This window comes from Mytilus californianus, unplaced genomic scaffold (genome assembly GCF_021869535.1).
Source record: "Mytilus californianus isolate M0D057914Y unplaced genomic scaffold, xbMytCali1.0.p SCAF_10, whole genome shotgun sequence".
NCBI classification, from domain to species: domain Eukaryota; kingdom Metazoa; phylum Mollusca; class Bivalvia; order Mytilida; family Mytilidae; genus Mytilus; species Mytilus californianus.
The window spans coordinates 77,858,462-77,884,051 of NW_026262582.1; the positions used below are offsets into that span (position 1 = coordinate 77,858,462).

The 25,590-nt window shown below is 32.1% G+C and overlaps 1 long non-coding RNA gene across 1 annotated transcript; it reads left to right on the plus strand.

The window, feature by feature from the left end:
* Positions 1 to 15,825: 15,825 nt before the first annotated feature.
* Positions 15,826 to 24,100, plus strand: LOC127718622 (uncharacterized). The gene is made up of 5 exons (XR_007989939.1): positions 15,826 to 15,881; positions 16,725 to 16,826; positions 20,958 to 21,021; positions 22,806 to 22,832; positions 23,700 to 24,100. It is a non-coding gene; the product is annotated as an uncharacterized LOC127718622 (long non-coding RNA).
* Positions 24,101 to 25,590: the final 1,490 nt, after the last annotated feature.

A 25,590-nucleotide genomic window follows, 5' to 3' on the forward strand; every position in this document is an offset into this window, starting at 1 on the left:
ATTGAAACACCTTTTAGTTCTAAAACTATGGAAGAGACAGTTAGATTGAAAAATTCAGAAATGTTGTCAAATTTAGACTCAAAACTTGCACATCTGACTTTTGATCGAAGAGAAAAATTAAAAACTTTGGTATTTTCTTTTAAACATCGTTTTCCAAACAAAACCACTGCTGTTTGTCATGATGTCGATGTAGGTGATGCTTCTCCAATTAAGCAACATACTTACCGGCTCAATCCACTCAAACTTGAATTTATGAGAGAAGAAAATAAATATATGCTTGACAATGATATTAGTGAGCCGAGTAACAGTTAATGGAGTTTTTCTTGTCTCCTTATGCCCAAACCAGATAAAACCTTTCGTTTCGTAACTGATTTCAGAAAAGTCAATTCTGTTTCAAAATCTGATTCCTATCCGATTCCAAGGATAGACGACTGCATTGATAACATTGGAAAAGCAAAATTTGTGAGCAAATTTGATTAATTGAAAGGTTACTGGCAAGTCCCATTGACACAGAGAGCTCGAGAAATATCAGCTTTTGTCACACTAGACGGCTTATTTCAATATACTGTAATGTCGTTTGGCATGAAAAGTGCTCCAGCTACATTTCAAAGAATGATTAATAATGTTATAAAAGATTTAGACTGTTGTTATGATTATATATTTGATCTTATTGTATGTAGTGATAGCTGGGAAGAACATTAAACACATTTATTTGATACTTTTGATAGATTGTCACAATCAAATTTGACTGTTATTCTTGGTAAAAGTGAATTTTGCCAGGCTACTGTTGATTATTTAGGGCATACAGTTGGCCAAGGTCAAGTGAAACCTATTACGGCTAAAGTGGACGCAATTACTAAATTTCCTCCTCCTACAAAAAAAAAACAACTTATGAGATATTTAGGCATGATTGGTTTTTACAGAAAATTTTGTTCACATTTTGCTACTGTTGTTCAACCATTGATTTGTCTTTTACGGACAGATTCTAAATTCATCTGAAGTGAAAATTGTCAAAACGCTTTTGAAAATAGCAAACCATTTTTAATTAATAGTCCAGTTCTGATCACTCCAAAACAATTTAAACTTGCCGTTGATGCAAGCGATGTAGGAGTTGGAGTTGTTTTATATCAAGAGACAGACGATAATGTTGAGCAACCTATATCATATTTTTCTAAGAAATTAGATAAACATCAGAAAAATTATTCAACTATTGAAAAAGAGTGTTTTGCAATGTTGTTTGGACTTCAACATTTTGATGTATATTTAAATCCCACTGCCCATCCTATTCTTGTTTATACTGATCATAATCCTCTCACCTTCATAAATAAAATGAGAAACAAGAACCAGAGATGGACTAGGTGGAGTTTATTGTTACAGGAATATGATGTTATTGTTAAACATATAAAAGGTAAAGATAATTTAATAGCAGATGTTTTATCTAGAACTTATTAAAACACAGTGTATATACTATGTATTTTTGTACATACTATTCATGAAAAGTTTTTGTTACACTCAAACTTTTTTAAGGGGGGAGGTGTTATGATATTGTAACTATCATATTTATTTAGTTGGCCTTATTTGTTTTGTGTGGCCTATTATATATTTTTACATTGTGTGCAAACTAATACACATTGTGTTACAACTATGCAGTTTAGAAATAACTGGAACAATCATTGATACTAATAGAATGATAAGAACTTTCCATTTCACTTACATAACGTTTCCAGAATGATCATAACAAAAGATGCGTTATGTAAACATCTACCGTTATCTAGAAGTTTCTGTTTGAGTATATATACAAGTATGCAGACCCTAAAGTTAGATAGACTTAGACATCGATAGACAACAACATTCTCAGCAGTTGGATTGACACTTTTATTTACAAACTACATCATACTAGATTGTGACCTATTGGATATATAATATTCCGGATAAAGAAAAGATAAAAGATTGGACACATATTTTGACAGTTAAGTTGACATTTATATTTGTGTAATACTTCTTGTAAACTAGTGTATAATAAATCTTGTTAAATTTTATTACTGATTTGTGTTTTTGTTGGCTACAATTAAAAGTCGATTTTTCTGGTCATATCAACATGCAGAAAGGTTTGTGCAACAATGTTAGTTCTTCAAATACATTTATATCAGATTCAAGTTATACATTTTTGTTAGACTTAACTTACCTCTAAAAGTCATGCAGAATTGCTAAAAAGGTGATATGCAAATCAGCATCTTTGTTGATCACAATTGCTTGACGATTAAGCAGTCTAACATCAAGCATTTTCATCTGGGAAGAACGTTTCTGGAATTTGTATCCTCCAATAATTCTCGAGTCACAAGGAATATTAAAAATAGCTTCTACCCTTAAATACACAGGACACAAGATTGATCTATCTCCATTTATCTTAGATTCCTGTCTCACACCAATAACTTCACAACAAGTGTGATTGTTCAAAACAAAAGCATTATTTGGTTTCTTGTTGCAAATGTTGGAAATGACTGTTTCCACTTTTTTCGATTGTAAATTATTTAGCTCACTAATTCTTTTAACAATTTGGGATAGTGGATTTTTTTCCAGATCTTATCATTTTCTTTAAGTATTGCAAATGATTTTTAAGGGAAAATGCTGCACAGTTATCTAAACAGCCATTTCCTTTGCATTATCAGCCAAATGCACCATGCTGTGAACATTGTAGACTAGTATCTCTTTTCAATATACGAAATAAACCAATAACTCCTTTGGATACTCTACATAATTATCAACTAAAACCGGACTTACGAGTATAGTCATGGCAACTGAAAAACTCATGAAATGTTCATAAAGCTCTTTCTTTAGTACATCTTTTAACACAAGCTTACCAGTGTAAAGTAAGAACTGCCTGTATTCTGTGGCTTTCCAATAGTCAATTTCATCCAAGCCTCTTGGTTTCCTTGAAATTTTTTTTGGAATGAATTTAGACAATTGGACAAGTCATGTACTGATTTCTTCAATATGACAAAATGATATTTTAGTCTCCTTTTTTCCCCACGCATCCAAATTAATTGTAATCTTTTCATAACACCAAGACAAGCCCGATGCATGTAGTCAATAGGAAATGATTTTATCATATCTATTGGAAAATCACAGAACGGGGATCTGGTACGGTGATGTTCTGGTTGAGTTTAGTTACGAAAAGATAAATCTGTCCTATATGGTAAGTTTTCTATTTCTGGATAAGTCATCCTGCCTTTCAATACACCTCTCTGTCCAAATCTATCTCGACCGCGATAACCACTGTAAAGTTTAATTCCTTTAATCATTGCCTTTGCTGGAGCATCACAAACAATGCATTTTAAACCTATGTTTATATGTTTTTCGTTTAACATTATTCCCCTTTGTAGCAGTATATCTAATTCGTTAATTACTTCATTCAAAAAGTCTAAGCTTTTTAGTTTGGAAGTTCCCAATGTAAATGTAACTGCAAAAACTTTCATTGGTTTCAATTTATACCACACAAGACTGGCCAAAGTGCCTTTTTTGAACTTTTAAATAATGGCAAACAATCAATATTTAAACTTGTTTCTACCCTGTTTACCTGGCTAATTAACTCAGATGGATACTTTTCCAGATTATTTGTTAGTCCTTTCTCCAAACCAAAATTACAGTATTCCATATCAGATACAACTTTTGTGTCAATATGTATTTTGGTTTGTAACAAAGTCCTTGCAGTGGAAGGAACATTTTTGTGTCCATTTTTAATTAAAATCTTGAGCAACTTGTCAGTTGCATTTTGTTTAATAAGATTTTCAGTCGCCCACTCTGACAGATCAGTCAGAATAGTTGAACCGTCACCTACACCTTCGTCCTCATCTTCTGAATCTGTTATTTCAACGTGTTGATCAATCATATCCCAATTCCATTCTTCATTTATACCATCTTCGTTTTGGTTCAATCATACTCTTGCATCAGAGTCATTTGATTTATCTTGGGTAATGTTAATGTCAGGGAAACTGGAAGATTCTATAAATTCTTGTCTCGGTCCAGAGGTTCCCATACTTTTGTTTTGGCTAAAATAATTTAAACATTTTGAAGATGAATCTTGGGCCTCAACATCATCAGAACTTGTAGTGTAATTGGCATTATTTGAAGCTAAATCTTTATTCACTGAACGTGAAATACTCATCCACCGTCTCTTGCATTTTTAACGCCTCTCATTTTGTAAATACATCCTGGAAACAGAAGTTTTGAACAGCATGCACGAATGTTAGCTACAGTTAGTATATCAAAATAAAAATCAAACAAATGTATCTGTACTCAAACATGCAATTTTCAATTTTTTTTCGTTAATTTGTTAAATGTTTTATTGATACTTGTCTTTTTATATAAATAAAATGAATATAGGTACTTTAAATATGTCTAAGACTGCAACTACAAAATGAAACCAGAAAATATTAAAATTTAATACATTATTTCAACAAAATAATATCTTTACAAATTTTCATTATACCTTTCACATTTTAACATTAGACCAAAAATATTATGTCTATCAAATTGTGTTTTCAGTTACATTATGAACCTGAACGACCCTTATTTGTCATAGCACAAACCCTAAGCCATTTTATTTCTGTCATAAAGTGAAAAATTAACTGAACTAATGTCAAAAGGGAAGTTGCAAATAAATTAAATCAATAGTTTGATACATCCCAATGTACACAATCTTGAAAAGGATGACTGTTTCAAGAAAGCTTGCTAATAAAAACTTTGCCGCCATTGTTTAATTTATTAAAAACTGAAGGGAGGTTATTTTTATAGATATAAACCAGTCACCAAAATTTCATGAAAACTGCTTTAATTAATTTAAAGATATTGTCTGAAAACTGGAAAATCACCTCTTTTTATGTATAAAATACAATAACTCAAAATCGTAAAATCTAACATTTATAATAATTGAAAGGGAGCTCATAGATAGAAATAAGAAGATGTGGTATGAGTGCCAATGAGACAACTCTCCATCCAAGTCCAAATTTATAAAAGTAAACCATTATAGGTCATGTCTATATATATAAACTATTTGCCAAAGTTTAGTTATTGCCTGAAAACTGGAAAATCCAGCGTTTTTTTTAGTTATTGTCCGACATGCTGTTGTCCGACATGCTGACGACTGACGGACAGACAACGGTATACCATAATACCACCAGTAAATGAGCATATAAAAACCAAGGGTTCTTAAAATTTTGACATACTTCCGTCTGTTTACATGCGTGTCAGTCCAACAAATCTTTGGGAAAATAAGTTGGTAAGTGACAAATTTACATGCATTCCAAAATTCATAACTTTTATGATTGATTACGACATTGTTTCTGGAAATTATACCCCACTTTTCCTGACTTGATCCCTATCTGCCTAATGCTAAGTCTATCTATGCACCTTTGATAAGACTTTATACTTCCAACATAATTAAAAAAACAACATTGTAAAAGACACTTGCACAAAAATTTGCAGCCTTACTTATACTATTAGTTTCAACCTCCCACCCAATCCCTCTTTTTACTTTCTACAGATAATTGCATATATCTTAAAAAAACAACACACAAGATAATTGAGCAAATCGAAAAATGGATTCAAATAACATTAATTTTTGCTAAAATATCTTATATCAGTGCAATATATTGACAGTAGAAGAAGAAGTATCAAATTTCAACACGGTCTCGGACAACAGACTTGAAAGAGGCGCCAAACACTGCAACAGATGTTTTTATTTTTCAATCATACTTTTTTTTATGATGGAGTACCTTTTGGCGTAATGTGTAATTATTATATTACCTTTTTCTTTGTTCTGGAATCTGGATCGAGCTTAATTTCACTGCAAGTTTTATCACTGTTTAAATCAAGCGGTAAGATAACACTTGTGAAAGTAAAAAAAGGGGGATATATTGGAAATCGTTTGGTGAATATATTCTCGTGAAGGTGAATGATATATCCAGGAAGACTCATACCCCTAAAATGCGTCCCATAAAACCAGATTTAAATGTGTCCCTGGTATTCATTTTTATGTGTATGCAACTGCAAAGATTAATTTTCCCCAATATTGGGAAATTTGTTTCAACTGAATATGTTTTACTCTGATATTCACAGTGTTTGCTCACTACGTTATCATAATGTTGATACGACGTAACAAAATGTTACGTCTGATAATGACAGTTATAACCACGTTGTCACAACGTAGTAAAATGTTACGTCCTGACAGTGTACGAAATTTACCTAAATTCGACGTAATTTTATAACGTTGTCTGTACGTCTGATTCGAACGTTGGGTTTTTTACGTAAACTGAAGACATGACGTTCAGATGACCATTAACCGACGTCGGGAGTACGTCTTGTGTTTGCTGGGTATTTACCATCAAATATATGTCGACAGGCACAAGAACATTTTGTGTTTTTGAAAAATGTTATCCTCTTTTTTGCACACAGACCATTTTGTCGACATAAACTACAACGTTAGCTAATAAATAAATCATTAGGGCAAACTTTGCCTAAGATGCATTTGACTACTTTTAAGTTTTTTTTATATAGCTCCTGACGTGTTTAGGTCTACTACTTGGTTGGCTTGATTTTCAAATGTTTTGGCTAGAGCGTTCTGATGAAGGAGCATAGTGCTATTTTTATTTCGCATGGCAGATGAGTTATAAACAGCAGGAGACGTTCAACCTGTCGACACAGTGATTCTCACTCCTTCTTATGTTCATAAGATTTGAACATCCGTAAATTACTAATGCCTCAATTTGAATATAGCACTAGTAAACCAATTTTGAACTGAAATAATACTTTATTGTCTGGAGATATTCTTTATTTATATTTGGAATGTATGTTGGAGTTCAAATATTGAGACCAAATTAAATTTCAAAATTTATATTTGTAGGAGAGATATTAATCAGTTCCAAATTAATTGACCAAACAAAAGTCTACGGTTCAGAAGTTACATTTTTGTGCAGCGTAACATATGAAATTAGATATGGAAATGTAAGAGTTACCTGGAATAAATTCATAAACGGTAATGGTGATATTGTAAGTCCCAAATATTATGGAAAAGAAAAAGTTATCTTAAAGAATTGTTCACTTCAAATTCCCGGAAAAGACGGTTTTATCATGGAGAATCATTTTCTTACCATAAAATCGCTTTCATTCAACGACAGTGCTCAGTACTTGTGTTTTGCTACTAATAAATTTTCAACTGTAGATGCTCCACAAATTAATCTGAGAATTATCGGAGGTAAGTAATTGAAACTACTATAATCTTTAAAACATAGAAGCCAAAAGTAGATAATCTAAAAGAACATATAAAAAAATTAGTAAATTGTTACGTCAACGAAACAGTAGCGCGAAACATAAAACGCGACTGACGATATTTACAGGTGCAATAAATACTCATGGAAGAAACCCGGTTTGGCAAACTGGTACACCAGACGCTCGTTTCGTTTACATAAGACAGCATTGGCGCTCGAATCAAAACAGTTGAATGGCCAAAGCAAATAATAATACGGTTGATTGTATAAAAAACAAAAGGCTGTCTTTAACTTTGGAAAAGGGTCTACATCAGAGACCATGTGTTTAGTACAAATGTTGCCAGAATCCTGACTAGTTGTCAACAATTTTAATAGAGGCTACAAAAAATCTACCACCCAAAATTATAACGCCTCATTGGATAAACACACTAAAATATATCGAAAGATATTAAGCGACAAGAAACTGACAAATACAACATATACATATACATATGGATTAATTGAAAAGAAAGTCTTGAATGTCATATACCAGATGGCAGACAAGTAGTTCTTGACAGTGAACACATATGGTCTGATGAGGTAAGCCCTTTTCAACTGATTTTTATAGTTTCTTCATATGTTGTTCTGTTACACCGCTGTCCAAGGTAAGGGGAAGGGTTGGGCATCAGCTTACATGTTTAACTCCGCCACATTCTGTATTCTGTATGTGCCTGTCCCAAGTCAGGAGCCTGTAATTCAGTGGTTTTCGTTTGTTGCTGTATATCATATTTGTATTTCGTTAATTTTTTTTTTTTTTACATAAATCAGGCCGATTGTTTTCTCGTTTGAATTGTTTTACATTTGTCATTTTGGGGCCTTTTATAGCTGACTATGTGGTACGGGTTTTGCTCATTGTTGAAGGCTGTACGGTGACATATAGTTGTTAACTTCTATGTCATTTGGTCTCTGGAGGAGAGTTGTCTCATTGGCAATGATACCACATCTTCTTATTTTTATATATACACCGTGAACGTCGAAACAAGTGTTTTCAAACATTGTAATTTTAAAGATATAAATGCAATTATGTTTTAAATCACTATGTTTAAACAAACATAAAATTTTATGTGTAAAAATGCTCCAGCTATTTTGAAACCATGTGAGCATTGTTAAGCATATGCAATTATAAAAGAAAAATTTCACTTCTAACTATAAAGCTTTACCAATCCTCGATAACTTCAAACTCGTGCAGTTACCTTATATACTGACCGCAAAACCGAATAACAACAATAATTACACAACCTATTTAAACTCTCCATTATAAAATCATTGCACAATCTTTCAAACTCATTCCGCATAACGCACATAAATACATATCTATTTTAGACAATGTCAGCTGTATACGGTTACATATGGCTTTGTTTGCTCGTATATTCAAGATTAGACATTTCATATTATGCTCAATTTGATCACTTGTTTATAGATATTCCCCTTGTTTATGTTGAACCTGGACCATACAATGTTGCATTTGGTGAAAGTATTATACTACTTCAATGTAACATCACATCTTCTCCAATACACTTCAATGTATACTGGAAAAGTGTATCGAATGGTGATACTTCAATGTGGTACTATGAAAAAGAACAGTCTGAATTTCTTATATTACTGCATCTTGAACAACTATCACACGACGACACAGGACAGTACATCTGTTATGTCGAAAATGCACTTGGAACTGGTCAAAGCAAAGCTGTAAATGTGACTGTATATGGTGGTATGATTTTGTTTTTATCACTTTTGCGATCACAATAAATAACAATAAAATAGCTGTGTATGTCTTCTGTGGCATTAATGTTAAATAGCGTTACAGTATTTTGAATTATTATCTAAAAACTAAATTAGGAAGAAAAACATGGAAGCTAATTTTCACCCACTTCATTTTATCCTAAACTCTTTAATGTAGGAACAACAAACTTGTGCTGCATTTTCTGTTTATCGGAAATCCTGATGTAACCTCACTATGATTTACTCATGATGAACAATACTTATAAATGATACTAGGTTTTATAAATTCGTTTCCGAACACTTGTTTATTCGACCTTAGACTCATCAGTTGCGCTCAACTCTTAACATTGAACAAAAAGTAAAACAGTTTCAGCTGCTCTGAAAAGATAAATGATTAAAAATTGGAATCAGCAGTAGATTACCGATGTTCAAATCTCATAAAATATTAGAAAAATAAAATATATCACTTTAGAAAAAAATAAAGATCATCGTTAACATTTTTGTTAAGGAAATGTATACCTTAATGAAGAACATACAGTCAGCAGTTTACTTATGTTCAAATCTTATTAATCGATAAAAAAGACAACCATAAAGGTTACAAACAAAAAATAAGGAATTCAATTCAAGTTCAAATGGAGCTAGAAAAGTAGCGGCGACAATAAGCTGTTCATGCTGTGCTCGCATCATCCACAATGCAAATCCACACTTCGGCATTTTTTTTCAAAATCAGGAATAGGAAATAGATTACTTGGTAAAATTACCAATTAATATACCACGGACTAGTCTCGGTATCTAAAGATTCAAAACTGCAAAAACACATCGCTACATAGCTTACATAGGCATTGGTCAACTAATTTAAGGCAAATATAAGTATCGACTTCAGGCGTTCTTCTTCATAAATTTGTTTGATTAGTTTATGTGGAAGGTGCATATCCCTGTTAAGTAAGTCCGTTAAATGTAAAACATTATGATTAAGATATGTAAACCCTGCACAATGCAACACAAGGTATGTTACTGCTGGGCATAAGAACATGTAAATCGTAACGGGTGTCAAAAACTCTAGTTTCCGTTTGGATATCAAGATATGACTTAGACCTTCTAAGTTATGTAGTCTCAATCGTAAGTTCACTGCGATATATTGGATAGAATAACTTAAAGAAATATGTGTGTATGAGTTGCAGTACATCATATAAATATCTGAAAGTGAAGTTAAAGTTTTGAAAGATTTTTTTGTTTCATTTTGTCTTTGAGATGGTTTTGTGTGAATTCTGCTTCATATGAGTACAACAACAGTTCATACTGCAGGAATGCGCAATTCTTACCTTCGGGAATATCGACTGAAATATCAATATCAAAACCTTACCAACTATCTTATTGATTACAGCATATATTGCTAATGTCATCTTTGGTGTATTTGTTATTCGAAACAGTGTGGTTCTTCACGATGCAAGATTTTTTTATAACCTAATTACCTACTATTTGGTACGCCAGATGCGTGTTATTTAAAACTCATCATTGGTGCTCGAATCTAAACATTTGCTAAGACAAATCAAACATGACCTAGTTAAAGAGCCTTAATAACCAAAAATTAAAGTCACATTGGGTCTTTTAACACGGAACACAAACTATCTCATCACTGCAAATTTAGGACGATCCATAGTACCGGTATGAGCGGAGTTCTTTAAAAACGGAAGAATCACGCCACAACTGTGAAATGAAGAACAAAGCCATAGAGTTGTATCAATAAAATAAATCTGGCAAAGAAACCAAATATTTGTTGTGATAATTAAGCCAAACAATCACAATGAAACGTACAAAACAATACAAACAAACATTTAGAAAACCACGGGGCACATCTCAATACATGTTAAATAACTTGGCAGGAAATAACGTATGTATAGGACAAATAATTAAGGTAGACGGTGTCAGATGTCAAAAAGAACAAACCGGAAAGTAATACATATTTAAAACAAAATAGTTCCACTGCATAGGTGTAAATACAAAACTAGGTAGAATATAAGTTTGGAGAATATTATTAATCTAAAAAGGAGAACAATATTTTGTTTTGATATTACTGCTAACACTTTGTTATTTTAAATTGTATTTTCAAAGCGCCAAAATTTTGTTTACATGCCCACCGTGTATCATCGGTACAGCGGATATAGGTACTAACCAAGTGGGGCGTGATCGATTTTTACCTGACACGGTAAGAAAATCTTTGTTTTGATTTATCTACATTCAGTGTACATTTCTCAACATCTGAAATTCCTGCTCCCAAATAATTTTCGCTTCGATGTTTTCCTATTTATAAGACAATTTTTATATTCTAATAATAATTATAAACTTTTACATGCGCAAATAGTTGTGAATGTCAACAGCAACTTTCAATTTCGATACAGTTTCGAGCCATTTACATGTTTTATCTGAATGAAAGCTAATACAGGGCAAAAGTAATAGTTACCAATCATAAACCTACCTGTGATAACTCATTCCATGAAACATTTTGGGTGATAAACACTTTTGGAAAAGCTATATGCCGTACATTCACTTAACTATGCACCGTACAGAAGGATTTATGTGGTCAGCTATACACCGTACACAACGCTTCTTTTCGGAATAAAATATCGAGAAATATTATATGTATGAAAGATTTAAATGCCAATTATTGAAACAGCTATACTTATTACGCACACACAGTGGCCTTCTATCAGAAACAAAGTTGCAATGAATATAGAATTATATCGGATGAGACGAGCGCCAACTTCTTTGACAAGTATTTGCACATGTTTTTAGTAAGCGTTCTTGTTTTGGGAAAATAATGAGACTTCTCTAATCATCAACCTACGACCAAACCATTTCTTAAAACAACAATTATGTTTAGATTGAAGTACACATTGATATTATGTAAATAAAACAAAGATTTTCTTACCGTGTCAGGTCAAAATCGATCACGCCCGCTTGGTTAGTACCTATATCCGCTGTACCGATGATACACGCCAAACATTGACAAGTTCGCCTATTGCTTTGAGGTGTAGGTAGTCATACAGGACACCATATGCATACAATGCAGTCATTTCCTCAATATTGCCCTAACAATGCATCATGCATAACGACGTCTTATCAAAAAGGTTTCCGTACGGAAGCTTATCTTTAGAACAAAAAAAATATTTACATTTTGTACACATAGTGTTTAAAAGTGTCGAACAATTTAAGTTGTTTTAAACACAAAAAAAATAACAGACGCAATTTTCCATTGTAGACCAGAGGTATCCTATTGTAAACATTGAATCAAACCGTTATGTGGTGACATATGGAAGTTCTCTCACCATGAAATGTTCAGTTCGAACATCCAAACAGAACCCCGTTAGTGAGATATATTGGAAGTACAATAATAATGGAGTATTGACAAAGATTTCAGAAGAAACCGAAGGGATATCAGGAAGTTCCATTGAAGTACCATCGCTCACCATTTTGAATGTAACATCGTCTGAATCTGGAACTTACACCTATTACGCTAGAAATGATATTGGAACAGGACAAAGTAGACCAATAAATGTTACTGTTACAGGAGGTAATACTGATAATTACAAGTTTGGATATTTTTGTTTTGATTTATGTTAATTTTGTTTCATTTTCTTAATAGTTTACTTTTTGGTTTCCGCTTTTTCTCGTCTTTGTATTAGGTTTTCAAATTTATATAATGGATTTTGATATTTCAATAATATCCTGTCTCAAATATCTGTAGACATTGACTTTTGTTTATGAACGTTGAGATTGTTCTTAAGACACATATCTGACCTGTCTGATCAGTCTTTTGTAGACGAAGTGGGCGTCTGGCTTACACAAATTGGATCCTAGTACTTATGATGAGTTTATTTACAACCACTTGGTCAATGTCACTGCTGATTTGTATTTCCTCCCCGAGGGTATCACCAGCCCAGTAGTCAGCACTTCTGTGTTGACATGAATTATCATTAATATGGTTATATTTAGCAGCTAACTGTTTACAAAACATAGAATTACTAAGGAGTCTCTGAGATTACTATAGAAGATCCCATTTGTTTAAAATTTTGAAACTCATTTAGTTTTAAAGTTATGAAGTTAGGAATTGATAGACCGACATTTATGCTAGATTCATAAACCGCTGGATACATGGGTTAGGTTTATTTGCTTTTCGTGTTGTCTATTCATTTGTTCATTTGTTTGTAGACAATATGATAATCCTACTTGTACAACAATTAAAAAATTGATGCCAGAAATGTCCAATGAAATGGTAATCTTCCGCATTTCAATTGCAGGTGTGCCGATTGTCTATGTTAAAGATAAAAGGTATTCAATACGGTATGGTGAACAAGTAACAATGTCATGTACTATTACTTCCAACACTTCTGTCACAAATGCTTACTGGGAGAAAGAATTTAATGGTTCAAAACAAGTAATTAATAATTGGACAGTTGGAATAAGAGGCCTTTCTGTAGATGCTCCATCGCTGCCTATACTGAAAACCACCACATCAGATAAAGGAACTTACCGATGTATAGCCACAAATAATGCGGGAACAGGTTATAGTGAAACAACAAGTTTAGAGGTCATTGGTGGTAAGGTTTTATTAAATTTGATTCATTTTTATAGTTTATGTTTTGATTACTGCTTTTTAAAAGTACAATCAACTTTCCACAATAAATCATTGAGTGTTTGTCTTATATTGTTGCCGATGAAAATTGATAAGAAAATAAAAATTTGTTACCGAAATTAACCTAAAGTATTTATAAACTATCAACCATGAAGATAATCTGTTCTATGTTTTAGAACTGCCATCTGTTAGTATCACAGCGGATTTGCCACCAGTGAAATATGGGGAAAAAGTACACATATTATGTGTTGTGAACGCCAAACCACCTCCGACCGAGGTTTACTGGGAGAAAGAATTCAATGGTATCACCAAAGTTATAGATAATGGAACAATTGGAACTGAAGGCATTACGGTTGCAAATCCATCTCTTATATTAATTCACACAACAGATGCAGATGCGGGACTTTATAAATGCTTTGCGGTCAACGAATTTGGAATGGGTTATAGTTCGTCAATTAAACTCAATGTCATTGGAGGTAGATAAAATTTAAACGAGTATATAATAGACTTCTGCAGTTATCCTAAAGATTATAAGGCTGATAATTAATGTTAACCACTACTGCAATATGTGTTATTGGTAATGAATGGATTGTGTGTGAAAGGAACAAAATATGAGAGGAACATCAATCCAATTTTCAATAACAATAGACCATGGTCGTTATATGTACAATCCACCATTTTCCTCGTAAGGAAATATCTGTACCAAGTCAGGAATATCACAATTGTTTTCCATTCGTTTGATGCATTTGAGATGTTAATATTGTCATTTGAAAATGGACTTGGAGTTCGATAGTTTTGTTATTTTACTTTTTACAGATAAACGTAACACGTCATTGTCAGGGAAACAAATAATTAATTGTATTTTTTTTCCGAAATATTTTGCACACGTCGATAGGTATATGTATTCGTGGGTTTAGGGCACATGAACTATTAACATGACTAGAATTGTTATCGGTATACATTTTAAAATATTAAGGTCCTATTGAACTTAACTCAATATACTTGATGAATTAGAATTAATACCAATGTTAATACTCTTAATTGTTGCAGGTCTTCCTGAAGTTGATGTGCCATCTATATCGCACCTAACAGGCATTGGTTATACAATAACTCTCACTTGTTCTATTAGAAATGCCTTTCCAGCAATTTCAAGGGTGTACTGGGAAAGATATATACATGGCTCAATAACAAGACTTTCATCTGCTTCGATCGGAATCATGGGAGTCACCGTTGACAATCCATCGCTTATCATTCCATTGGCAATGGAATCGATGACTGCTTCCCATGATAACCCCCCAAAAAATGCATATGAAACGCTTGATAAAACTCATAATTTCATTGTCGTAGCATACAAATGTTATTATACGAATTGAATGCTTCATTAGGTAATTTTTATAGGATTATACTAGCATTGGTAGTGTACACATTTTAGTATAAAATGCCTCTGTGCTACAAAATTTGCTTCGGTCAACGCATTTACACACCAATACAAATACGAAAAAGAACAGTTAATTCTTAAATACAATTGTTGTCTCTAGATATAGTTATTGCTTTTGAGAATCCTCCTTAATTAAACAAATGCAAACGAAAAAGGTCATAATCCTAGAATTATCTATAACTAAAACAGTGAAAAAATTAAAGTGACAGTTGTTTACCGATGTTTAGATCTCAAAATTAAATTCAAAAGAGACAAACAATATGAAGAAGTTAACAAACAAAGCCTGAGGGAATCGCATGTTCTCTAAAAGGAACTAGACCGGTGCATTAACAGTTTTAGTGTGTACTGCTATGCATGCATGTAATCAAACGTGTGTAAAACATTATCTTGTTGAATTGTTATTCTTTTTCTTTATCAATCTATCAATAACCAGCCAATCCATTAGACAGATATTGCATCTTTCCTTGTGTCAATAACACATACGTTTTTCGAGATTAAATAGATTTATCTATTGATCACATAATGCCAGTTTGATATATATGAACAGTGTTCATGAAGAAACGATTGATAATGTTTGGAAAGCTTATTCTTTTCTGGACAGTTTGATACCAGTTCCTCATTTATAGTTCTACTTTTAACTTTATACAATCATATTTCATTTGATATCTTACATGATTTTTACTAGATTTGAAAAAATATACTGTACAGTTTCAACTATTTTTAGTTACGGCAGGAGTTACACCAGATACTAAATCTGAGGATTCGGATGATGACGAGGACTACAGTATGTATCAGAAGATATAATTCCCATACTGAATTTTTGTAAAATTATCTATTCCTTGTTTTTAAAAATGATCATCATTTATTAGCGGCAATGTTGAAGCATTCACCCTTGATTTCCATTTTGAAAAATTCATAGTATATGTAGTATATGCCCAATTGATAAATATAAATGTATTGATAAGACTTGTGTGTGGACGGTAAACGATTTAAATTATTGTTGGAGTGTAATGTTGTTCTCTTGTAACATATTGTCCGTAATCGAGACAATAGTATGTTCTTTGGAATGTCATATAAAAATAAGGAGATGTTGTATGATTGCCAATGAAACAACTATCCACCAAAGTTCAAATGAAGTGGATGTTAGCAATAAAAGGCAACCATACGGCCTTCGACAATGAGAAAAACCCATACCGTATGGTCGGCTATAAAAGGCCCCAACAGGAAAAATATGAAACAATTCAATTGAGAAAACTAACAGCCTAATTTATAACAAAACAATTTACGAAAAACAAATATGACAGACATGAACCAACGACAACCACTGAACTACAGGTTCCTGACTTTGTACAGGCACATAAAGAATGTGGCGGGGTTAAACATGTTTGTAAGTGCTCAACCCTCCCCCTAACCTGGGACAATGGTGTAAAAGTACAACATAAGAACAAACTGTTAAGTAATCAGGTGTACAATACACCAACAGCAGTCTCTTTATGTGTGATGTTGATTTCATTCTAGACAATGGCAATGTGAACATTCACTACTAGCTTACAAGTTTCTATTATTTAACTTTTTCTAAATGTTTTAATTTGATAATTTTATATCGAGGTTATCAATACTTTCACAGCTGACACAGTAGTTAAAGGAATAATAGGTGCGGTGAGTGCAGTAGCAGGAGTTGGATCACTAGTTGTCGCTTTTTTGGCTTACAGGCGCTCCACGAAGCAGGGTCAGTGTATAATTAATTTGAATTGAGACAAACCAACATTGTCATTGTGAAATAGTAGGGATGTCAACGAGCACTCGAGTATTCGAGTATCGATCGGACGTACCGAGTATCGAATACCAAAACGATACTCTACTAATCGGGTTCCTGTTAGAATATTGTTGTCTTCTCTTTATAAAATTGATCTACTTGAGAACTTCTTGCGGAAAATTAAATAGGCATCCCTGATTAATCATACTTAGTATAGTAAGTGAAATACATTTTGTTTCGAATGCATGTGTAAATTTTTGAATAAAAATGAATAATTATTGAAGAATCAGAATAATAATTTAGTGAATTGGTAAATGGACAATTTGTCTCACTTCATTTAACAGCGAACACATCTCTGGTCAAGGTTTAGTTTGGACAGCCTTCTAATTTAATTTAAACACGTTTTCTTATTGGTCACGCAGTACAGTAATTTATATTGGATAAAAATTTCAGTTTATAAGTAGAACTCACTACTGATTATCACTTTTCAGAAACACCAGAAAAACAGGTAGTCAACAGTTTAATAATTTAGAATTTTTATGTTTAAATATGTCTTAGTTTGTCGTTGAAACTTCTATCAGCGTAGTTAATTTGATATGAACATTGTGTTTCGTCGTTTGTTCATTTTTCAAAACCCTCCCTCCCTTTCCCTTAATGTGGAATAGGGTATGAAATTTACATATCATTTGTATCTCATATAATTTTTATTTTGTTATGCTTCATTCTTTATATTTATTAAGATACTTCTTAGCAGTTCTTTAATTCAAAGTGTATTTGTCAGTTATAATCTATGATCACATGGTATTTCATTTGTATTATAATCTTGACATATGTATATATTATTATGACTAACTGCAAAGCCTAAATAATTTTTTTTATTTAAACAGTATTTTCTTCTGAATTAATTTGCAAAATTGTCATTTAAAATGCATACCTCCGAAAATACGTGGGCTACACCTAGACTAGCTAACACATTAAACTAAACATGTCTTAGCCATTCCGTCACTTCGGAACCGTCAAAGCTAATATTTTCGTCTGCAAGACTGTTAGTTACAGAGTTGCAAAACCGACCGTCTCAAATAATAGTTATGTTTCCAAATAAAATAAATTTGTTGCATCCTCTGGTGACCCTCAGTGAATAGTTAAACTTCTAATCCTTACGCTTTTGTAAACATTAAATGTGTTTTCTTAACGATTACAAAATACTATTGTTTGATATGGTTTTTCATTGTTATAATTTTTAAATAGGTGTTCATTAAAATGTATTGATTAGATTATTATTTTTTACTTAATTAGTACTTATATGTAAAGAGCTATTAATTATGGTGTGTAATTCATTGCCCCAGATACTCATGTAGATGGTTTTTTGTCCGTTGAACAATAAACCGCCGAAAGTAAAATACGTATTTTTGTTTTTCCGTGTTGTAGATATATTACCGAGCTAGTACATAATAAGGCCTTTACATGTAACACGAATCAAAAAAAGATTAGCATAAATTGGCTTGGAAATAGCAATATTCCTATTTAATTAATTATTTTAACACGCAGTATAGTTTTGCCCTTGCAGATTTAAGCCAAAACATTATCGTATTTGAATGTTTATACTTTTTATAAACAGTTTAAAAGAAGAATCTGATATTGACTTAGGATCACAAAATGCAGTCCAACAGCTGGAGAAGGGATCTTGAAATGGCTCCTCTCAATTAAATAATCATATATCTGTTTAAAAGTTATGTTCCTGGTGAATTTCAACCAAAGATCAAGACCAGGATCATGCTCCCCTGTACTGGATACCGACATTTTATAAATTACCTTTCAAACAGTGGTTGTTGTTTGTTCGGGTCTGTTATATATGTTCTTATATCTTCTCGCATGTTGATTTGTTATAATTTAGTTAGTTTTCTCGCTTGAATCGTTTTACATTTTTGATGTCGGGGACTTTTATAGCTGAATGTCTAAGAGTGTTTACATCTACGTCATTTGAACTCTGGTTGATAATTGTCTTATTGTCGATTATACCACATTTCCTTATTTCTATATTGTATTGCTGGGTCTAACAACCTGTTTTTCAATTAGTAATCAAATTTAACACCATTCTAAACACGGGCTTTAGAAATACTGTGAAAGTACCTTATGTATGGTAGATATAAATCTGATGTGGATACTTAAGACAAATACTTATGAGAGTACATCAAGTATAAATCCCCCTTCTAATGCATTTTTTTTTATAACAAATGACTTATATTCCCTTTGCACAAGTAGATATACGAAGATGTGGTATGAGTGCCAATGAGACAACTCTCTATCCAAGTCACAATTTGTAAAAGTAAACCATTATAGATCAAAGTACGGTCTTCAACACAGAGCCTTGGCTCACACCGAACAGCAAGTACTCATTATTTCACACTTAAAGACAAACTTAAAAAAATAGTTTGGTTCTTAAAAAAGAATACACATATGAAGTTATAGGAAGGACAATTATTATTATGATTTATGTTTGAATTAACTACATTTTTGTTTAATATAAATGTCAAATGGTAGACAATAAGCATTGCTTTCATATTACTGCAAACTCATTCCTTTATTTTAAAGAGGCGGACAAAATACAGGATCTTCTAAAGAAAAACAAAAAAAAAGCTAGTGTAAACATTAACCTTATCTTTTTCGCTATAGAGTGTCCTCTCTCTGAATTATTCAGATTTGATGACAATCTTAGTTGCATATTTTTCACCAAATTTTAAATAACGTTATCAGCAATATCTTTACGTCCAATTCATATCTTGTCAAACATCTAGAAATTGACAATGAGGGGCAGTTCAGGGCAACATTTTACGCCAAGAGAGAATGATTTCAATGTTACTCACTCTGAACTTTTCATTTCTGTGTAGGCTCCTTCCAGCAACAAATGAAAATAGAGTTAAAATGTCCACGTTGATGTTATGTCCCTTATTGCGTTTACTAATACTATGATTGAGAGTCGCTGCTTCCATGGAAGCTATTGCACTAAGAGTTCTTATTGGCTCACAGATTGATTAAGTCATCCTTTCAATTGTGACTCGTGCCTTGGTCAACGAAAATGTATGTCACCACTGACAGTTTTCATATTCCAATTATCGTGGCTTTACAGAGATAATGACTTAACCGGAAGAGACGTACAAGCACTACTAAACCAATTTGATCTGAAACTGTCATTTTGATCTGAACATCATCTAAAAGGTCTCATTAATAAAATATTCAGTCATTCTATTTATTTCAGCCAATTTTCATACTGATCCACGGCGGTCAATTCAGTACTGTTCAGACAATTCCTTTTGCAGTCAATTCAGTACTGTTCGGTAGCTTTGCAGACAATTCAGCATGATGTTGATGTGTATAGGTAAAAACAAAACTGAATAGTCTGAACATAGAATGAGCAGGTCTTAATTGACCACAAGTCAATTGTCTAAATAGTTCTAAATTTACCACAGAAGATGAATCTGAAAATTGACTGAAAGATTGAAAATGACTTATCAATAAATTGTTTAGTCATTTACGAGCTGTTCTGATGACAATAACCGTTTCAGATCAAAATTAGTTTACTAGTGAAATGAATGTTTACTTTAACATGGATAAATGGATAATACTAGATGCTGTCACTACCGCTACACGCACAGCTTATCCTTCTAACATACGTGAATAATTAAAAGTCAAACGTATACATTCTTAACTATAGAAATACACACACCTGGTAATAGAAAAACAAAGGATGGAATATCCATCCATGACACACAATCAGTACATGCACAGCAAACAATAAAAGAACAGAAAAAAAGTATTAATTAAAAATCGTTTGGCTGTTATAGAAATAAGGAGATGTGGTATGATGAATAATGAGACAACTATTCACCAAAGTTGAATCGAAGTGGAGGTAAGCAATTATAGGCAACCTTACGGCCTTCAGCAATGAGAAAAAACCCATACCGTATAGTCGGCTATCAAAGGTCCCGACATGGAAATTATGAAACTATTCAATTGAGAAAACTAACAGCCTGATGTATAACAAATTAATTTACGGAAAGCAAATATGACAGAACATTTTCATGCAAATTGTACTTTGCTTAACAGATGAGCAGAAGAGTAAAAAATACAGAACTACGATAAATGACAGTAGAAGTGAACAAGGCACAAGGTATGTACAAGTTTTTGCTTCTTCCTAAATTCAAATCAAATATGCATGCCCTGGTCGCATCATTTATTACTTCGCAAAATGGTTTCTAAAGTATGACATCTTACATTGTACAAGATAATGAATAACGTTGTCAAAATGTGCATTTTGTTTGTGGAAATATGTATTGCTTACTGTTATCTGACATGACAGTAACTGATTCAGACATGCAAATATTAATTCAAAATCATGTTTTGATTAGTTTCCCTTTAAATAGAAATATAACAAATGCATGGCTTACTTTTGAATGTAAATAATGTTACGTTCCTGATTGTCAAATAACAATATTGTGTATTTCTAAAATCTTTTTAGATTTTACTTAAAGTTAATAGATTCGAGCATAATGGTTTATGTTGTACAAATGTAAAGCGTTTAAAATATTATTAGTTATAACTAGTATATACGCGTCTTATCTTGTATAATAATCCGTTACTTCAAACGACAATCTTTTAACTTTATTTTGTATAAATTACATTGTTACTATCAGCAAAAATATGTTAAGGATAGAAAGTATCTGGCCAATAACAAAAATAACCAAGTCAAAAAAAAAAAAAAAAAAAAAATAATTGGAAATCATCAAACATAGCACTTCACAATTAAATAAGCAAACACAGTTCATTTTGATGTCTGTAAACATAGAGTTTTAGGTAGGGGTTTTTAAATTTATTTAAAAAAATAAGAAAAAAACATTAGTAAATGAAATTTCGTCTTAAACATAAGTTGTATTCTCAAATTCGTGTGAGAAGCCTGAAAACAGAAAAGGTGAATTCTTGTTATGAGTGTAAGTTAATTTTCAGATAGTTTCTTCTTGCGAATTCAATACACATTGATATAGTTCCGGCATTTTGTTTGTAGTCAAACTAAAACTGTTAAGTAGCTTTTTCAGACAATTCAGTCTGATGTTAATGTGTACAGGTGAATAAGAACAACTAATAACCCCGAACAGAGACTGAACCAATCTTAGTTGTCTTCAACCGAATTGTGTGAACAGTACTGAATTTACTGCAGTTGATAAGTCTGAAAAATGGCTGAAATACCGAACATAACTTAAGATCAAAAGATGAAAATGGTGGTTTGAATAATTATTAGGAAGATAAAACTACATCTCTAATTCAACATTTTCAAATATCAACAATGTCAACAAAGGAAACTTTTCGTTTCTACAATTATGTGTTTATTTCAATTATGTGTTTCTTCTGAAATTATATACTACTAAACTTCTATTAAGAAAGGTCTCAACTTATATGTGTATCTTACTTTAGTATCAAGTCATATCGTGAATATACATATCCCCTATAACCATCTCCCGACATTTCATTATTATTATATAAAATATGCGAAACGGACATACGAAAAGAAAAAACATTTCAACAAAATACTTCTATTGAAAAAGAAAACAAGAGTTATAATTCTGTTTACGGGAAAATTAATTAATACATATACAGATCCTTTTGACTTCCTTTCAAGTGAACACTATTTTTTGTGTATGTTTGAATTTTAAATATACACTAAAAGACCTATCTGTGTTTGTTCGTACCTTTGACTTAAATTATATTTTGGTAAAGGAAAATATCATTTGAAATCAATCGACCAGTTGTGCAAGTGAACAAACGAAATGTATACTTAGACAGGATTGCATTATACGTTTGAAAAAAAACACACATTTTGCATTGAATAATATAATTCATCATTAACTACAATGTATTATATATAATTTGCATATTATAAGACATATTTTTCTGTTTCAGTCCCAAGAACACGGTAAAATGAAAATGGTATGGAAGCTTATAGTGCATAGTTTTGTCTTAATGGAGGAATATAATATTTGATGTTTGAGCACATATTTTGCGAATACTGAGAAAATTCTTATAACTAAAAAGCCAGATCGTTTTTATTACTTTCTGAGGCAAACATAGCTATGCAGTGATGTGACAAAATAAATCGCATCGTATATTGTGTTTTTTTTATTTTGCTTTCATCCATGTTGATAATGTTCGCTATATCAAGTTTTGAATTGATCATTACCTACACATGTAATTGACTTGTATCGTTAAAATGCAAAAATCTAAAATAGTATATCCCTGTCAAGGAAAACACACTTATAAATCACTAAAAACTAGGATATTGTAAATTCGTTATTATTTGCAAAAAATTAAACAGACGAGATAGGAAACCTAAAAAAATAGCGAAAGGAACCTTGAATTTTGAAAAATAGAAACAATACATTATGTTTGTTCGAAACGATTTTCCAGATTTCAAATTATCAGGAACGCTCAAACCTCCCTAACAATGACGATAAAGAATGTATAAGTATTTGAATATACGAGGAGCTATATGAGCAAAGGGGTTATTAAGAATAGCAAAAACCATCAAGGGTCAATTTTTGCTTGGCGGAGTTGAAGCATACGTTTCATTATAATTTTATTAAATATGCATTGAAAGTTATTATCTGATCAAATAATATGGTTTGAGGAATTACAGAAGTCTTTATAATCGTGACGTCTTGAAACGATTGAATACATGGATAAACTAATCGGTGTTCATGCGACATGTAACAGTGGAATAATATAGGTATAATGTATTTAGCTTCTGCTGGATACTTTAAACAATTACACTTCTAAATTCGACTTTTCCTATTCCAGGTTCAAAAAAGGTTACAAGTAGTTGTTTGCAGGATTCTTGCAACCATGGGACTCAACGAAACCATGTATTGGCTGACAATGAATAGTCTATATTTGTGTAATTTAATTCGTTTTAAAGTTTTTAAAACGATGCATGTACTAGTAACAATGCTCGTTTGTTTTATTTATGAAACTCATACTAAATTCTGATTTATTTATATCTAACCGAGTAATATTTAACATTTTAAAACATCACCAAACAGTTAGTTCTGATATGCATATCGTATAATCCATATACATACATGTAGAATGCTTGACAATTTGTTTTGATTGGTTTTATCTCATTCCTCTGGCTAATTTTTCGGTGATGATAATAAATCATCAAAACTATTTTAACTTTTGTATGTATATGCATCTAATTATTTTTCAGTTTATTTTAGTACTAGTATATCATATGTAGATAGTTATAGATAATTACAACTCCATTGCTTTTTTCTATAAAACGTGTATCTTTATTGCCATGAGTATTTTACATTATATTGAAAAATGTACGTCGTCCGTCTTAAAAAGGCTTTTTTCAGTACTCCTTAACTCTTAGAAACATTGTACATTGAGTGGTTCAAATCGAAAGAGTTGTGTTAGTTAAGTTAATGTAATAATATTTTTCGATCAAAATTACATGGGCAACAACAACGTCAGATCTTGAATTAACATGATGCAGTCTTTGAAAATACAAATTATTAACAAACCAATAAAGAGCAGCCATTATACGTATTCTCCATAAAGGAAAAAAAAATGCAATTGGTTTAGAACTTAGAACGATAATTATCATTGGACGTTGATAAATATTTTGAAGTCTTAGATTCCACGTTCTATCAGTCCGTAACTAAGGAAAGCTCCCATTTTGAATTCCGATTTTTTTGCTATGAAACTTCTAAAACAATAAACAAATACGTCACATGTTGTGCTTCAAAATCTTCCTTTTGTCAATATTTAAACCATTCAGAAGCGTATTAAAAATATAAATACGTCTAACGTTTATGTTATACATAAGCTACGCGTCGCTAGGTGAACAGTAAAATCTTCGTACGTTTTACGAAGGCCAAGCTTAAAATTCAAAACAATTATCTCATAATTCCCGTACACCTTTAACTTTTAGTATGTATATGAATAAATCTTTTCAGTAATTGCATAAACTGTTATCCCAAAGAGCATGCTCTATAATTCAGAACATTTGATTGCCACTACACAAATGCTACACTTCAAATTCAAACAATACAAAGTAAGGACCTACACCGCCAACCAAAAGGACCCAGACTGTAAAATGTGTTTCAACGTCGACCGTCAAGTCTAACACGATTAAACACGAGTTCACATTGACAATCATGACGGATTTGTATTTATTGAACATGCACACTACTAGATAACTTCTATGTTACAACAGTCCGCAGAAAGACGAAATATTAAACACTATTTAAACAGATGATGACTTCAAGCAATTCAACAAACTTTGTGTCTCTTATCCAACGACGCGTGCTTAATGAGTAAGCATTATATATCATTTGTATTTTCGAATTACTTATCAATTGCTACTAAACGTCCAGCATTTAAGTATTTCATGCATCTTCTGGAAGATAGTACGTATGTGTACAACATCGACGAATTAGAATTATCACTGGATGTGTACTTGCATGACAAGCATGATGGGTGCAATATATGGAAACGGAGCTGCTTATGCTTTCGGAAAACCAGAGTTCACCCCCGGTTTATGGTGTTGTCAGTGTTGTTCAATCTAAGGTTGCTATCTAGCGTTTTTTAGACTTGTTAGTATTTTCGTCGTTTATACGTTTATAACCAAGGCTTTGTAAGTTTTTTCGACTTTGAAGTTTGAATCACCCTTTGACATATAATG